This window comes from Rhincodon typus, chromosome 2 (assembly GCF_021869965.1).
Source record: "Rhincodon typus isolate 14 chromosome 2, sRhiTyp1.1, whole genome shotgun sequence".
NCBI classification, from domain to species: Eukaryota; Metazoa; Chordata; class Chondrichthyes; order Orectolobiformes; family Rhincodontidae; genus Rhincodon; species Rhincodon typus.
In genome coordinates, this window is record NC_063333.1 from 99,731,963 (window position 1) to 99,750,480 (window position 18,518).

Sequence of the window (18,518 nt, forward strand, 5' to 3'; positions counted from 1 at the left end):
AATGCCCTGATATAGCTTCTACTATTATTATCTTTATTAATAGCTGCAAACAGGAACTGAGCATTGGTCAACTCGTAGCTCCAATAATTCACTCAGTACCACTTCTCTGGAGATTGCAATTATTCCTGAATTCCTCACTCATTCCCTTTCCTGATTTATAGCCACTTTTAAGATGTCACTCTTATCAACTATTGCAAACAAAGCAAAATACGTGTTGTCTCTTTCTATTATCAATTCTCCAGATTCACCTTCAATAAGATCAATACTCACTTTGTTAATTGTTTTCTTTAAATGCTTACAGAAACTCTTACTATCAAACCTCATATTTCTGGTTAGCCTTCTCTCGTACTCTAACTCTTCCCTCCTTATTGATCTTTTAATCATTCTTTGTTTTATTTAATATTCATTATTACCTAATTCCTGTTCTTTGTAAATGTTATTAAAATGTTCACTCAAATATTCACGTTATAATCCAATGATTCTGTAGCCATGCCACTATATTGGCTACCAGATTGTAGTTATTTATTTCTATTTGCACTCTCAGTTCATCTGTTTGGTTTTCAATGCTAGATGCATTCAGATACAGAGTCCTTAGTTTGATCCTTGTATTCTTTTTGTGACAGACCTGGGTCTATATGTACACAGATCGTTAAAAGTGGCAGGGCAGATTGAGAGAGCGGTTAATTCAAGCATTATCACTAACATTGATTTACTATTAGATTTGCATGCTCTGTCCTTTCCCACCATGGTCTATTTATCATTTCCTATATGAAAACCATTTCATCTTACCTTGTCTCTATCTTTTAATATACTGCATCTTGTTAAATTTGATTCCTTGTCCCAGTTATATAATTGAAATTCCTCTCTACTTCCCTTCTTATGACAGTCACAAGAACACCAGCCCCAGCATAGTTTTGGTACAGACAGATCCATTAAGACAGATCGCATGTTTCCTTGAACTGGCACAAAAAGTGCCCCACGAACCAGATTCCACACCAGACTTCTCTGAGCCACATATTCATCACTCTAATCTGATTTGCTCTTTGCCAATTTGCATGTACTTCTGGTGATAATCCAGAGGCATTACCTTTCACGTTCTACTTCTTAATTTGGCACCTAGCTCCTCATATTGACAATGCAGCACCTCATATGCTGTTGGTACCTACATTGAGCATGATGACTGGATCTTCCCCCTCTCGCTACAAGTTCCTCTCCAGCCCTGAGCAGACTACTTGATTGCTTGCCAGCTTCTGGTGAGCTGGGATTCTACTGAAAAAGCTGACGGTCTGCTCTTTGCAAGCTAGTATGCTCAAAAAGTTGTGAGCTCTCTCGGCAGCAGCAACAGGAATTCAGTGATTAACCCACTGCTCCAACCTGAAAATGAGATAATGTGGCCATTGAAACAGAAATTTGTCGTGGAAAAGTCCCTGACATCTTTTATTAGGCCAGAATGTTGATCGAATAAAATGTATTAAACAATACAATGCACTGCAGTGTGGTGTCTATTTAACAGATCAGTCTACTCAGAGTATGGAGCAATTACAACATCACAAGATTGTAATTAAGCACTGGTCAAAGATTGGAGCTGGATTATGTGAGTGACACAATGTGACTCTGCTCACTGTGGGTGGCTGAAACTTAATTAAAGTAGACAATCTCATTTCTGTTAAAACATGTTATACTCTGAAAAGATGACAGCCTCATTTGGAATAGCGAACATTCTAGGAACAGATAATAATCTGCCCCCATGGCTATGCCTTGCGCATTCAGAGTTGCTGTGTCTAGTCTGAATTCAAACAAACGTTTTGGCTTTAACTGTTGCTTTGTGCATTCTTCATGGTAATACACTGACGAATCAGAATCCACTTGCCAACCAATCAGCACCCTCTTCTCTTGCAGAAAAAACTGCTGTTCCCTTTGAAATTTTCTTTCTTGTGATTCTGTGATCCAGACCTATACGCCTTGCCACAAAACACATGTGACCATGTGGTTGGTCTGGGTCTCAAGCTTAGTTTGGTATTGCTTCTTGGCATCCCTGATGGCCTTGCAAAGGCCGTACCTGGATTTCCAGTATAGTTCAGGGTCACCCAACTTGAACGCCTCAAACCTGGACTTTAGTAGGGAGTGGATCTCCTGGTTCATCCAAGATTTCCAGTTGGGAACATTTGGATTAACATCTTTGGCACGCAGTCATCTACATACTGACTAATGAAGTCTGTAACAGTACTGGAAAATTTGTTTAGGTTGGCCGCTGAGTTCTTGAATATGGACCAGTCTACCGACTCTACGCAGTCTGTAGAAGCCTTTCAGTTTCCTTTTTCTGTACTGGGTCCTCACACTTCAATTTCTGATTGTAAGCCGGGAGGAGGAGCACAGCATTGTGATCTGATTTTCCAAAATACGGACAGGGAATGGAGCAGTAGGCATCTTTTATGGTTGTGTAGCAATTTTCAAGAATGTTCAGACCTCTGGTGAGACAGCAAAAGTGTTGGTGGAATTTTGGTAGCACATTCCTGAGGTTGGCCTTGTTGAAATCACTGGCTACAACTCCTGATGAGGTTCTGAGCACCAGTCACAGCCTTGAACACTCTAGGGGTTCTTGTGGTCGGTCCAGTTGATTTCGGCATCAGCAAGGAAAGTCTGCTGCTCCAGAAGATAAGTCAGTGCATCTGATAGGGTCCCAAGCATCAGTCACAGCCTTGAATATTCAGAAGGTCTTGCAATCGGTCTGATCGGGCCTCCTCAATGTTGGATCACTGGGAAGTCAGGTCTTGTTTCCACGCCGCTTAGGCCTTAGTTCTGGGTTTCCATGAGGTCAGGCCTGCAAGAGCCTGGAAGGCCTCCGATCTCTCTGAAGTTGCAGTTCCAGCATTGGCAAGGGAAGTAGCTTCTTCTGATGGGGTCCTGGGCACCAGTCATAGCCTTGAGTGTTCCAGGGGTCTTGCAATCCGTCTGGTAAGGCCTCCTTTATGTTAGATCACTGCGGGATGAGGTCTCATTCCTGCACTGGTGAGGCCTCGATTCTAGCATCAATAATCAGGATTCATCCATTGGAGGATCCCCAGACTTGCAAGTAGATGCAAGAAGACATTTTAGTAATTTTGACGACTTACAATTGAATTTTAAAAGAGTAGAATTATCATAAGATATGTAAGAATAAGATCTGCTGTAGACAGCTCGCAAGGAGTCACTTAAGGAAATACCTGGGGACCATTTCCCAATCCTTATCCCATAAAAAACATCTGGAATCTAAATCCCATCTTCCCATTAGCACAACTGTTCAAATCCTTCCCTCTTGTTGAGGAGAGTAAGCAGCCCAAGCAGTGAGATCCTGCACTAACATTGCTATTACTTAGCCGTCCTTGAACTTTCATGTTGCTGAATAAATGTCTTGATGTCCATCTGAATGTGTACATTAATTACTCATCTAATCCTACTTTCAGATATCTGCACATGGAAGTACTGCATGAACATTATGGAAGTAGTAAGACAGTTCACTAACATCTCGTGAAAGTAAGTTTATGCAGCTCTCAAGGCTTCTGTCTGGATATGATATCTGAGTATCATGTCAAGAATCATAGCCACCAGATTGTGAGCAATCTCCTTTTGCCTCTTCCATCATCATTAACCCTTCAAGTTTTGCAGAGTGTGTGTAGACTGCTAAGTTTGAAATGCTTGAGTATCCTCCAGGACAGTGCTGAATCTGTGACAGGCTGCAGCTTATGCGGCTGTTCTCGGCTAACCATCACACTGAGGGAGAGTGGATCTGTGAACTGCCCATTATACATCTCCCAACCTTGATTGCCAGTGCTCTGCTTCGAAAAGCTGCTACACAGAATGTACCCTCCCCTGCAGAAATGTGTGGAGTTATCACTGACTCTGTACTCTCAGTTGGGGTTGATGTAAGTGTCGATATGTGTAGACAACGCCCGAGTACATTCTCTGCATTGTACTACACCTTGGCTGCTGTTCGCAATGTCATGGTTTAAGGATCCCCAACATTTGAAGCTTTCTACAGTTTATGTGTTGGTAGCTCGTAGGAGATAAGCAATGCTCAGCAACTGTCATGACCATTGATCACAACCCTGAAGTACTGGGGACATATTTAACTTTAATTCCAAACGTGTTTTTAAAAAAGGGCTGATACAGCCATTGGCTGAAGATATAAAATAAGTGGCTGTGTGGAGGGGGAGATACATGTCACACTTACTGATGTGAAACAAACTCCTAACAACGCTCCTTCAAAAGGGAAAGAGAAAAGTCAAAGAAGACTGGTCTGTTATTTTGAAACTACAAGAGATAATGAGCTAGACAGCAAACCACCTCCTGCAGAATATGTTCCCAAATTATCAGCACATTGTGTTTTTCACTTTGAAGAATACATAAGGACGGTGCTCAAAAGCCAGCTTAAATACTACAGGAGTGGACTAATTGAATGGAATGTTCTCATGTGTACCAGCACGGAGGGAGTTTGCGCTGTGCTTGACCCTATTGGACTGGATGTTAAGAGAGGTCATCAACCAATACTTTTCAGCCCACAGGACGCAGGCATGCTAACAGTCTCCTGGCCAGTTAAAGGCTCGTTTTTGTCAATATTTAGGCTTTAGACACAGCAGCAGGAGGGAGACAGAGGGGCAGGGCACCACTGAGAAGAAGCCTCTGGGAGTTCTATCTGTTGCTCCTACTCACTAAGTGTCTGCTAGCATCACCCTCCCTCCCTGAGAGGAAGAAGCTCCTGGAGTAAGGTCGAGGTGCCTCCTCTCCCCCTCACCTTGCTATCAATGCCGAGCACCCATAGTTAACATGATGGAATGAAAGTCTGTGTTCATACCGGCAAACACTGTGTTCTTCTCGACCTGGGTCTTCATGCTGGTCAACAACTTATCTCTGGAGACAGCAAGGTGCAGGCATGACAGAGCCAGCACTGTGCTGAAAACACTGAAGGACTCTTCCAGTCTTCTTTCCAGCTTACCGAGTACCTTTTCTAAAACCACTCGATCTCCCTGTGCCTCGTACTGTACATTGACGAAGCCATTTCTAGGAAGGACTGCAGCATGTCTTCTGCCTGATGCCAAACAGGTGCCAATCCTCTGACAGTCTTTGACTGTCAAGGACCTTCGTTGACCAGCTGCAGAGAGGTGTCCGTGATGTGCTCACCAGATTGTGATAACTTATTTACAAAGGGGTCCCTCTGACGTGAGAGTCTCTGAGTTTTTGGAGGATGCAAGTGAAAGGATTCCCAATGTTCTTCTGAGGGTTCACCAGCTTCTTGCTCAAGATAGAGCCTGAGCTGAGGTTATCCAGTGCTGGCCTCATCTGAGCAGTAGTTCAGAGTGCCAGTGTGTCTGCATAAGAAAAGAATGGGGTTTAATTGTAGATGTATAAAAGACTGTGCAAATTTAGAATGGGTTAGTACTGGTGATTATGGGAGACGAGCACAGCACAACACAATGAGACTTAGTGGGTTGACTGCCTGCTGGCGTGTCCCGATCTCCAAATGAGTGACTGGTCTCTTCTCTGGCCAAACCAAATAAGATGTGCAGTGGCAGGATTAAAGGGAAGACGCTGGCACTTACCCTCGCAGAGGGCAGGGCATCCGTGATAATCTCACTGACATGTGCTGCTCTTTGGTCCAGCCTGGCTGGGTCTGCTGGTATGGTTTCCTTAAAGGTCAGCAGGGAAAAGGACAGCCTTTTCTGTCAGATCTCTGTCCTGGAAGCAGGAGCTGGTTTGCCTTTCCTCTAAAGCACTGTTAAACTTCATTAAACTTGATGGTCAGGCCCAGCAGTTTAAGAGGTAGCTCCTGGCTTCCAGCATCAGGCATGCGATATAGCTGGGCTTTAGATATGGCCCCAGAGGCATGTAAGATAGAAGGTCTCACTAGTGGTGAAAGAACATCAGCAACTCTGTCCAGAGCGATGGTGGACTGGTTGCCTTGACACTCACTCAACATTCTGACAAGGTGCTGCACAGCAGGCTGCTAAATAAGATAACAGCCCATGGTATTACGGGCATGGGACTGGCATAGATAGAAGATTGGCTGACTGGCAGAAGGCAGAGTGTGGAGAAAAAGGGGGTCTTTTCTAAAAATGGTGGCCAGTGACAAGCGGAGTTCTGCAGGGGTCACAACTGTGTTCGAAGCACAGCTATTCACATTACACATTAACAATCTGGATGAAGGAATTGAGGGCATTGTCACCATTTCTGCAGATGCCACAACGATAGGTATAGGAACAGGAAATGTTGAAGAGGCAGAGAGGCTACAAAAGGATTTGGACATGCTATGAGTTAGGGGAAGAAGAAGTGGCAGACGAAATATAATGTGGAAAAGTATGAGGTTATGCATTGTAGTAGGAAGAATACAGGAGTAGACTATTTTCTAAATGGGGAAAGATTTTGAAAACCTGCAGCAAAAAGGGACTTTGGAATCCTAGTTCAGGGTTCTCTTAACGTTAACACTGATGTTCAGTTGGCAGTTAGGAGACAAATACAATGTTAGCATTCGCTTCAAGATGGCTAGAATACAACAGTGGAGATTTACTGCTGAGGCTGCATAAGGTTCTGTTCTGACTGTGTTTGGAACATTGTGAGCTGTTTTGTGCCCTGTATCAAAGGAAGGACGTGCTGGAGTTGGATAGGGTCCAGAGCAGGTTTACAAGAATGATCTCGGAGATGAAGGCTTGTCATGTGAGGAGCAGTTGAGGACTCTGGATTGGTACATGATGGAGTTTAGAAGGATGAGGGGGATCTTGTTTCAACTTACAGAGAGGCTTAGATAGAGTTGACATGGAGATGTTTTCACTAGTGGGAGAAAATAGGACTCAAAGGCACAGCCTCAGAGTGAAGAGACGACCCTTAGAACTGACATGAGGAACTGCTTCAGCCAGAAGGTGGTGAATTTGTGCCACTCATTGCTGCAGAAATATGTGGACGCCAAGTCATTGAGTGTACTTAAGACAGAGATAGATTGCTTATTGACTGGTATGGGATCAAAGATTACAGGGAGAAGGCAGGGTGATGGGATTAAGAATCAGCCATAATCAAATGGCAGAGCAGACATGATGGGTTGAATGTCTGAATTGTGCTCCCATAACTTATGGTCATATGGTCACCACACTTTAACTGCAAATGAGAAAATCCACACTAACCAACCTCCGCATCTTCAACTCCGATCTCATGGGTACTGTTCCCTGTATTCCCTCTGTCACTGCCGGCAGAAAACATAAGTTGTCCTGCCCCATTTTTTGGAACTTCCTGTAACCTCTTTTCCTCATTACATTCCTGATCCTTAAAACTTTCTCAAAATGCTTCCAGCCATTTCTCCAAAATCTTCCATTGTTTGAGATTTTTGTTGCTATGAAAGGTACAATGTAATTGCAATTATGATACTTGTCAAATTGTCATTCTTGACTTTTGCGCCTGAACAGTGAGTATGAATGATCAGATAATGTCTCATCAAAGTCGTGACAAAAAGCCCAGCTTTAGGAGTGAAAGCTCTGTTTGACTGTTCTACTCTCTCCCTAAACTGGGATGATGAAGTCAACGTGATCCTCCACTGTCATTGAGTAGAGAAATGTAAGAAAAACAGAATAATGTTATAAGAACAGCAAAGAAAAGATTTGAGAAGAGACTGGCATCTAACATGGAATGAAATCTACAGACATTAAAATAGTAAAAGGATATAGTGAGGGTGGCAAAGCAAAGTTGTTGAATGGGGAACAGAGTTTCTACAAATGCCCTTGAACAGCCTGTCAGGAGTGTATGCCTGCTCCTTACAATTCCCCTTGCCCCTCCTCTTTCCCCTCTTTTAAAGTAGCCTCCAGTGTCCTGGTGAAACTCATTGACATTACGTGCTCATAGAGACCAACTCTCAGACAATTAATTTAAGGGTATCCTTGGCATCCAAACATGGTGTGTCCGGGGGGGAGGGGGGGTGGTTGCTGAATGTCTGGCAGACACGTAAGATGAGGAGATCTGGACAGAGCTTGGCAGACTGCTGAGCATGGTAAGATGCTGGAGTGTGAGGGGAGCTGTCAGTCTTTTAAGAGAAGTTGGCTCAGCAAGGGTAATACTGGCTGAGCTGTATGACTTGTGAGGGCAAGGTACTTGATGGACTTGTAAAGGTGGTGATTAGGGGTCAAGGAGCAGTGGGGGGGATGTGGGGGAAGCAAAGAGCCCAAGCAGATGATAGAAATGTCATGAGGGTGGGCAGTGCTACACGGTATGTTGGAGGGGCAGTAAGTTGGCAAACCTAAAATAGCAGTGAGGTTGGCAGGGGTTTGGTGTTGGTGGTGGTGGGGCGGAGGGCAGAGAATGCAGTATAGGGATTGGGAGATATATGCCAGACATTGGCAGTTCCCTGGAAACAGGACAGCAAACCACTAGGGGGATTTACACAGATGTGTATGCAAATATTAAACATTTTGTGGTGCAGATTTCAGGGCAAACAGCTTCCTGGAATGGTGGCAACCCAGGACCTAGGCTAAATGCTACAAAACAGGAGTTTATAGGAGAGCTGCTCATAAGCCGCACTTTGATAGAATAGTAACCTTTTGTTCATCTACCCTTCCCCATTTAGATGAAACTCGCGGAGCCAATTGTAAGCAGCCAATTGTTCACTGCACCATGGGAATCCAATGATTCTGATATATCCACTCATTCTGTTCCCGCATTCTCCGAGAGGACAAGTGGTATTGTTGTTCTACATGATTCTTACAATTCTGTTTTATTCTGCAAGGCTAAATTCATTTTTTTACTGTTGTCTCAGAATGGTTCTACGCATAGCTGTAAAAGATTCTACATCCCGATTGCCCTTGAGTGAAAAGTTTGGGGCATCTATAAGTGAGTGCAATAAGGTTGCAGATTTGCTCGCTGAGCCAGTGTGTTTGATTACAGACGTTTCGTCACTCTGCTAGGTAACATTGTAGTGCCCCACCGGTGAAGCATCGGTGTTCTGTCCTTCTTGTTATTTATATGCCTCGGTTTGCTGGGGTGGTTGGTATTATTTCTGGTTCTGTTTTTCAGTGGTTTGTATATCGGGTCTCATTCAATGTGTTTGTTGACAAAGTTCCGATTGGAATGCCAGGCCTCCAGGAATTCCCTGGCATGTCTCTGTTTGGCTTGTGCTAATATGGATGTGTTGTCCCAGTCGAATTCGTGACCTTCTTTGTCCAAGTGTATTGAGATCAGTGAGAATTGGTCGTATGAATTTTGAGTGCAGACAGCTAATGAAATATGCAAAGGCCTCAACTTTGAACATCATAGGCAAAAATGTATTTCCTATCTAATGCCATTTTTAAAATTCTGAATTCTGTTTCATAGAAAGCGAGGATCGCTGGCAAATTCAGTACTGGTCGTCCATCTGTATTTACTCTTGATCTGACTGGCTTGCTTTTATGATTTTACAGACATCAGGTAAGAATTCATCAGTGTTATTATTCCCTACTTATAGGAAGATGCTGCTTCAATTGGAATGATGACATGCAAAAGACACAATTATCTGTTCTATTGCTTTAGTGGAAAAAAAGAGGCAATACTACAAAATGGCAATTATACCCTCTTCCTCTATTAGCGTTAAAACTGAGAGGCTGGCTGCCCACCTCCACTCCTCTGGCAAGTATTGTTTGCTCTTTAATCATGCAAGGTGAAGATCAGAAGTATTTAATGCTGTCATAATCTCTAGCTGAACATCATGAGACACATTTGCACATATTGATTCAAGCAAGAGCTCATCACTCTCCAGAAGCTGCAATACACTGAGCCCTTCTCACGGGTGAGGTTGATCTGGTCACACATGCCCTTAGCCTTCCTGAGCAATGGCTGCTTTGAGGTCCAATTCTGCTCAGTGAGATCGAGATCATGCAGTTGCTTCATGGCTGTCAGCTGGACCCAGCATGTTACCCACCTTGTCACACATCAGAGAGGAGATGAGGGACTTCCTAAATCTGATGAAGATCCTGATCACACATTGTAACCTCACACCCCTTTAAAATCCCTTAGTCGTGTCTGCCTACTCTGGCTGGGTGACATTCTCCTGATGTTCTCCAGAAATAACACATTTCTCAAGGTTCTCACTTCTCCTAACGTAAACTCAAAGGAATTTATACTGAATCTTTGTTCTGCCCTTCCATGACTGTCTACCATGCACTAAGCTCTTGTACACACACTTATTAAATCAGTCTGCTTACAACCACACTGACAGCTGATGGAGGTCCACTAAATAGAGCCTGCAACATAAAGATGCTGCCTCTTGAATGTGCCTGTCATCCCGAGCTGGGTGGTGACTGAAAGTATCAGACAGTAATTGACTGTCCCCTGTACAATGACTTTGACCAAATTTGGACCCAAAGAAAGACTCGAGATCAGGTTCCCGACTCTCTCGGGACAATACAGCCCTGTATTTCTGACATATGGCCCATGCAATTAGAGGGAAGAGGAATTCAGTAATGAACAGAGAGGATTGTGCTTAAATACAGTACGCTATATTTTGAAATGTAGAGATTTGGGCATCTTTGAAAGATTGCACTGCTGACAGGTTCAAGCTACATTTGAGTTGAGAAATTATATATGTAGCTATGAGTTCCTGTTAAACTGTGCACGAATGCTGAACACATTTGTAGAAAATGAATGGCTGTAATATTTGTGAGGTGGTGACATAGTCACTGAATAAGTCATCCAGAACTCCTTGCTAATGTTCTGAAGACACGGTTTTGAATTTCACTCTGACAGGAAGTGTTGTTTCCTATCAAAAAAATCTGGAATAAAAATGCTGGTCTAATGCTGACTATTTAACATTATTGATTGTTGCAAAAATCAATCTGGTTCACAAAATGACTTTGGGCCAGGAGTTCTGGCATCCTTACCTAGCTTGGCCGACATGTGTCAACATTAGGGGTGGGCAATTAACAGTGGCCAAGCCAGCAACCTTTATATCATGATATAATTTTTCAAAGTCCTGCATTTCAAATTGGAGCTTAATGGTAGCTCTTCTTCTCACAGTTTTCATGTTGGAAGAGGTTGTGCTGATCTAAAGTTTTTTGCTGAGGCCATAACTGATGCATGTGTTGTCTTTGATATTGGGATGTGTTTTTCTAATTTCAAGTTTCACTTGAAATTTTCAATAATACATTTACAATGAGACCAAAAATAGTTTGTGTGATTTCACCAATCAGTGCATTTACTTCATAAAGATGATTCCTTTGTTACAATCGTAGAGAAAAAAATATCAAACTTCATGAAGTTTTCAACACTACTGCAGTAACTTTTACATTAAAAATACAGGTGATAACATTACACCTGCTGGTATATGAGAGAGTATTAGCAACAGGAAGGCCATCCAGCTGCAAAGACCATCCACCATGTCCAAAAAAATGAAGATTGATATTAAGGTGATAAATCTGCATTATGATAACCCCATCGGCCATGTAGTAAAGCTGAATGAGAAACCACAGAATATCTACCAATGCTTGATCATTTTTCATTATACCAAAATTGGATCCCTTTTCCCTATTTTACAGATTCATCATTGATTTCAGATGAAGAACAGGCTTTGGGGAGTCAAGAGTTAGTAACAGAGGTAGTACTTCTAGGATCTGATCTAATCTTGTAGCCACTGTATTTATCTAGGTAGTCCAGTCTGTTAAAGGGAGCAGACTGCCTCCCTAATCTATGTAGCATTTGATGAGTAATCAGTTCATTTTTATCCCTGTATGAAAACATATCCCTTGACAGTGAGTTTCATCCCTTGTAAAGCAGCTGCCTTAAAACATAAGAACAGGAGCAGGAGTAGGCCATCAGCCCTTGGAGTCTGCACCATTATTCAATAAGACCATGGCTGATCTTTTTGTGGCCTCAGTTCTACTTACCCACCCTCTCACCATAACCCTTAACTCCATTACTGTTCAAAAAATTATCTATCTTAGCTTTAAAAACATTCGATGAGAAAGCCTCAACTACTTCATTGGGCAGGGAATTCTCTTTGGGTGAAGGCGTTCCTCCTCAATTCATTCCTAAATCTGCTCCCCCTAATTTTGAGGCTATGTCCTCTTGTTCTAGTTTCACCCACCAGTGGAAACAACCTCCCTGCTTCTTTTTTATCTATTCCCCTCGTACCTTTATATGTATCTATACAATCCTCCCTCATGCTTCTAAATTCCAATGAATACAATCCCAACATATTCAGCCTCTCCTTATAAGCAGCCCTCTCAACTCTGGAATCAATCTATCTGCACCCTCTCCAGTGCCAGTACATTCGTTCTCAAGTAAGGAGACCAAAACTGCAATCAGTACGCCAGGTGTGGCCTCACCAGCACCCTATTCAGCTGCAACATAACCTCCCTACTTTTAAACTCAATCCCTCTAGCAATGAAGGACACAATTCCATTTGCTTTCTTAATTACCTGTTGTATCTGCAAACCAACTTTCTGCAATTCATGCACAAGGACACACTGGTCCCTCTGCACAGCAACATGGCGGAATTTTTTAACATTCAAGTAATATTCCATTGCGGCTAGGAGACATGTCTACCTTTAGCTCCAATAGCTTATCCAACACTACCTCTTTCGTGATAATGATTGTGTCTAGGTCCTCACCTACCTTAGTCTCCTTGTCATCAATTACTGGCAAGTTATTTGTGTCCTCCGCTGTGAAGACTGACACAAAATACCTGTTCAGTGCTTCAGCTTTTTCCTCATTTCATGTTATTAAATCCCCATTCTCATCCTCTAAAGGACCAATGTTTACCTTAGCCACTCTTTTTCATTTTATATACTTATAGAAACTTTTGCTATCTGTCTTTAGATTATGAGACTAAACTAGCTCAGAATATATCTTACTTTTCTTTATAACCTTTTTTGTGGTTTTCTGTTGACTTTTAAAGTTTTCCCAATCTTCTAGTTTCTCACTGGTATTTGCCACTTTGTATGTCTTATCTTTCAATTTGAAAGCCTCCCTTATTTCCTTAGACATCAGTAGCCGATTACCCCTTTTCCTACAGTCCTTCCTTTTCACTGGTATATACTTTTGCTGAGCACTTTGAAAAATTGCTTTGAAAGTCCTCCATTGTTCTTCAATTGTCCCACCATACAGTCTTTCCTTCCAATTTACTTTAGCCAACTCCCCCCTCATCCTATTGTAGTCTCCTTTGTTTAAGCACAGGACCCTGGTATTGGATTTTATCTTCTCACTGTCCATCTGTATACTAAATTCAACCATACTGTTATTGCTGTTTCCAAGAGGATCCCTAACCATGAGATCATTAATTATCCCTGACTCATTACACAGGACCAGATCTAGGATAGCTTCCTCCCTCATCAGTTCTATTACATACTGTTCAAGAATGCTATTGCGGATACATTCAATGAACTCATCCTCAAGGCTGCCTTGGCCAACCTGGTTCTGCCAATTGACATGTAGAATAAAATCCCCCATGACAATTGCCATATACCATTTTTACAGGCATTAGTTATTTCTTTTGTTATTGCCCATCCCAATGTGATGCTATTATTTGGTGGCCTATAACTACACCTTTCAGTGATAAAAACCATAAGAACTGCGGATGCTGTTCTGAGGAAGGGTCACCTTTAACTCTGTTAACTCTGTTTTTCTCCTTCACAGATGCTGCCAGACCTGCTGAGCTTTTCCAGCAACTTTGTTTTTGACACCTATCAGTTACTTTTTCTTCTCATAATTTCTAATTTCCACCCATATGGCTTCAACCTTATTCTCCATAGAACCTATATCATCTCTCACTACCACCCTGACATCATCCTTAATTATCAAAGCAACACCACCTCCCTTACCTTCCTGTTTGTCCTTCCAAATAGCCTCATACCCCTGGATATTTAATTCCCAGTCATGACCATCCTGCAACCATATCTCCGTAATGGCTACTAAATCATACTCGTTCGCAATAATTTGTGCTGTTAACTCATCTACCTTGTTTCGAATGATACAAGCATTTAGGTAAAGTGGCTTTATTCTAGTTCTTATACAATCTTTTTGAATTCTAACATCTCCATTAATAATATCTCCTGAGTTTTTCTTCCACTTAACTCCCTTCATAGTCCTCGATATAGTTAAACCCTCCTGCATAAATGTTAACCTCTGTTTCCTGTTCTATATACCATTATATTTCTTGTTGTTTTCCCCTTCCCTTTCCTCCATTTTATTAGTTTAAAGTCCTAGTGACCAGCCTACTTATCCTTTCCGTGAGAACGCTGGTTCCAGATCAGTTCAGGTGGAGACCGCCCCAATTGTACAGATTCCTCCTGTTCCAAAACTGATGCCAATGCCCCTGAAATCAAACCCCTCTTTCCCACACCACTCCTCTAGCCAGTTGTTTACTTCCCTAATTTTCTTATCCCTATGCCAATTTGCATGTGGCTTGGGTAGTAATCTGGAGATTATAACCCTTGAGGACCTGTTCCTTAGTTTCAGTCCTAGTGCTTGATAATCCCCAAACAGGTCCTCCTTCCTAGCCTTGCCTATGTTGTTTGTCCCACCGTGGACCACAACAACTGGATCCTCGCCCTCCCAATCTAATATCTTTCAAGCCAGTCAGAGATATCCCTCACTGGCACTAGGCAGGCAAGATACCGTGCGGGACACTTGATCCTACTTGCAAAGGAAGCTATCAATCCCCCTAATTATAGAGTCCCCTACAACTACCACTTGTCTTTTTGCTCCGTCATCTTGAATGGCCTCCTGTACCATGGTGCAATGGTCAGTTGGCTCATCCTCCCTACAGCCCTTTTCCTCATCTTCACAGGGAGCAAGTACCTCATAACCTGGTGTTGTGTGACTTTTGATTTTGTGAAGTGCTTCACCTGACGAAGGAGCAGCGCTCCAAAAGCTTGTGATTTAAAATAAACCTATTGAAATATAACCTGGTGTTGTGTGACTTCCAAGTTAGAAAACCCTTGGAAACAAGCAATGCCTGGGTTATTTTCTTTTATGTGTGTATTTCTCATTTATGTATTCCTTCCTATACTGCTAAGTTTTTTGTTCTGGATTATATACATTATAGAGTGATTTTCCTTATGAATACTGTATTACAGTGGTGTGCAGTATTGCAACAATTTACTGCTATATGTAACCATGTAAAATTAGTATGTGTAGTTGTGACACACTGCACTTTATCACCTTAACTTACGTGCTTATTTAAAGTACCTGATCCATATCTATGATGGCTTACGTTATAGGTCACCTTTACAGCACGTCTACCTCGTAACAAGCCCACTTCAGCTTTGTACTTTTAGATAGTGAACGATATTCACTAATGCTCTTTTCATTAAATGCGACAGATCCTGCAAATGCTCAAGTAAAGTAAATTGTTAAAATGTAACCAGCTACAATAACCATAAAGCCAGAAAAACAATAAAAGCAACTGAAATGAACAGGGCACAGAAATTGGCCAAAAAGCAAGGTATGCTGGGAATACTTAGTGCAAGACACACAACACAGAGAGAAAATTCAGTCTGATGAGAGGCCCTTGCAAGATTCAAGCTCAGCCAGAAATGCACTACAACACATTAGCAAATGAAAAAGGGCAGCTCAACATTTCCTGAGAAACAAGTCACTGCTAAATACATGGGGCAGACCTGTCTCAGTAAAACAAAAGACCGGTGCATGTTCTGGGCCAAAACCAGATATCCAGGCTCCAAAGCGGACACAAAGAGAGAAGTTAGCAAGCCACTGAAAACCATGAACAACATTTCAAGATGATGAAGCGAATTGACTCGATGCCCACAACTGGTCAAGTCCTTGAAAAATTCGAGAAGGTACCGACTCTCCAGCGAACCTGAAGGCACGATGGGACAGGACAGGGGCCAGAAAGAGAATCAAACCTGAACAGACCAAAGAATTCGACGAACCGGCAAAAGTTACAAGTATCTGAGAAGTATTTAAGTATCTAAAGAATCGGATAGTTAAGAATAAATTTGTTAAAATTGTAAAGTTTAGTTCTTGTCTGTATTGTCTTCAAAAGTCACGCCTGTTCCACGTGCACTCTCTTCCCTCACACTCACAGACACGCGCAAAGGTATCTGGTTAAATTTCATCTCGCGCTTCCTGGTACAGTGGGTCCTAAAGGCACCTTCTGCACCGCAAACAGTTCTCTGCCGTCAAGCGTCTAAGTCCGGCAGACACAGTCGACAGGCAGTGTCAGGCTTAAGTACGTGTTCTTGGATTTGAAGAGGATCTTGGAATGGGAAAGGAAATACCCAGTCGACATCGTTTGCATGGGGCTGGGACTGGGGTTGGCCTCTGGAAGCAACTATCTGCTCTTGCCTCCGAAACCCGCTTTTCCCACGACTTACACTTCTCGACAAGCCATAAAGAAACAACTTCCTTCAAATCTCACTGGGGTAAGCCTCAACCAGCAGCCCTCTTGGTCAGAGGAGCTGCTGGCACCTGAATGGTTGGCATCTCCTGGTGAGCTGGGATGCCACTAGCAAAGCTCATTGGTCTGCTCTTGGCAAGGTGATCGGCTCACAAAGTGGTGAGCTCTCTCCATAGCGGGTGGTCAGTCACTATCTACACCCCCTCCCACAGCATGAAAACGGGACAACGTGGCCATTGAATAGAAAATTGTTTCGGAAAACTCCCTAATTTCCTTAATTCGCAATGTTGACCGAATAAAATGTTAAACAGTAAGATGGCAATACAGTGCGGTATTTTTTTAACAGGTCAGACTTCGCCAAGTATGTAGCAATTACCACATCGCAAGATTGTAATTTAGCGCTGGTCAAAAATTGGCGCTGGATTATGGGTGACATTTCGGTACCCTGTTCACCATAAGTGGCTATAAAGTCAATTAATTAAAGAAGCTAATCTCATTTCTGTTAAAATATGTAATGCCTCGAAGAGATGTCTGTTAGATTTGGAAAAGGAGACACCCTGGCAATTTCCTCCAATGTCGAGCCTGATTTGAACTCAGACAAACTTTGGCTTGAATTGTTGCGTGTTACATTCTTCATGATAATACACTGACCAATCAGAACTCACTTGCCAAACATAACCTTGAGTGCACCGGGGTTTAAACGAAGCTCAGGGATTGAACTGAACTTTCATGTGCCTCCCATATCTGCAGATAGACACCCATTAAAAAAAGCAAAGTACTGCAGATCAGAAACAAAACAGAACGTGTTGGAGAGACTCAGGAGGTCTGGCAGAATCTGTAGAAAGAGAAAGAGTTCACGTTTCTAGTCTGATATGGCTCTTCTTTGAAGTTTAAAATCATATTGAAAGCAAAGCATTAATTCCATTTCCTCCATGCAACAAACCCTGCCAGATTTGCCGACCGACTACCAGGAGGATGTCTCATTCACAGGCATTTTGCTCTGAGCAAGACAGTGGGCCGGGAAAGAGCTATGGAAAGACATCTCCCCACAACCTTGCATTCGGCCTCCTTCTGTTCCCATGCCAGCAACTGTCTCAATTACCTCCATCCTGTTTCACCTCCATCTTTTCTGATGTCAGTAGCCACTCCCAATGAAAGCCTCAATACAACGCAGGCAACAGGCATAACTCCCAGTGGCGCTGTTTGTAATGACAGGCAGTGACAGCTCTCAGGGGATGAGAACTCGGCCCTACTAGGGCTTTAATTGAGTGGGGGACTCTGAAACTATCAAGATATGTACCTAATCACACTGAAATAGCATCAGCCCTTCATGGAAACTTGACACTGAGCTCCCAGAATTTCTTCAACCAGTTGCTGAGACTCTGATCATCACAACTACCTCCCACCCATAATGTCATCAGATCACAGTGACATTGTAAAGCTGAGATCAAGACAGTGAAATAACTTCTTATGAAGCACAAGGAGTTTGGTCTGCCAAACTGACTATGTGGGGAGGCAATGACCCAGTGGTATTATTGCTAGACGATTAATCCAGAGACCAAGATAACCTTATGAGTTCGAATCATGACAGTTGGTCGAAATTGAATTCAATAAAAATCTGGAATCAAGAATCTAATAATGACCCTGTAACCATTGTAATAGGAAAAGGATCTGGTTTATTAAAGGGAGCAAACAGCCATCTTTACCTCATCTACACATGATTCCAGACCCAAAACAATGTGGTTCACTCACCTTTTAACTTAATTAGGGATGGTGTAGGCCAGCGAATGTGAATCCAAAATTGAAGCATACAGCATGGAAACGGACCCTTTGGCCCAACTCATCAATGCCCATGTAGGAAGTGCTGCCCGGTTCATTGTTTACCAACTCCCTGGTTCTGACACTGGGCTTATGTGTGTGATGTGGTGTGGTGGAATAACACTGAAGGCAGATGTTTCAGAGGCCAACAAAATTGATTTTATTAAACAAACAAGCAAAATTTATATATTTACAAAACAAGAAAGTGAAAATCAAATTGAACCCCCGCCCCCCGTCTCTGATTGAGACTGTCTCCCAGTTAATTAAATACAGTGGGTAAAATAAATACAATGGGTGACTGTTACTATACTAACATGGGAAAAGAGAGAGAGTTACCTGTTCTAATCCACTTCCCTTCCTC